Raw genomic sequence first — 756 nt, forward strand, 5'->3', positions numbered from 1 at the left:
ACCCGTCACCTTCGGAACGGTTGCCCCTGCGAAAGGCGTGTCAAGGTTATTTGAACCATCGCCCCAATACCTACCAGTCTGGTTCGTCGCGGGGAAACGACTTTAACCAGTAGGTGCGGGGCGATCTACTGGGGAAGAACTAAGTTCTGTTGAGCCTCAGGGAGGTAGTAGTCAACAAAGCCCAGCCTCGAAGAGCTCCGTGCTCTTAAACACGGAACGGGCATGCAAGCCGAGCTTGCTGGTTGTGGAGGCGACCGTAAAGGGCTTCGAAAAGCCATGGAAGATCCTCATCGATTCCGGGGCGTCAAACGAGTATGCTTGACGTTCCAAGATGGAAGGAACTCAGCTGTATGCTGAGGCGCTGAAAGCGCGGTTGGGTGACATCGTCACTGTTCGACTAGCGATGGAGACACGTGTCACGGTCCGAAGGTCCCTGTGGACCTCGGAGTCAGATTGCTTGACTTTGATAGCGTGGAACGCTGTCTAGCCTTAGACTTGGGTGCAAGGTATGACTTCATCTTAGGAATGGCATGATTGGAACACCATGAGCCATGGATTGATTGGAGGTCAAAGACCTTAAGCGCTACGCGCAAGTCTCCTGGTGGAGTTTTGGCGAGTCATGAACCCACCTCTGCAAGAAGACAAAAGCGCTAATGGCGAGAGCACTGGACCGAGACGGTCAACGTGCTGGGCATTGAAATGTCCGAGTTGGTAGACACCAACGGTGTATCGGACAGTAGTCCCGAGCGTGGCTCG

This window comes from Plasmopara halstedii (genome assembly GCF_900000015.1).
Source record: "Plasmopara halstedii genome assembly, contig: Scaffold_292, whole genome shotgun sequence".
Classification (NCBI taxonomy): Eukaryota; Oomycota; class Peronosporomycetes; order Peronosporales; family Peronosporaceae; genus Plasmopara; species Plasmopara halstedii.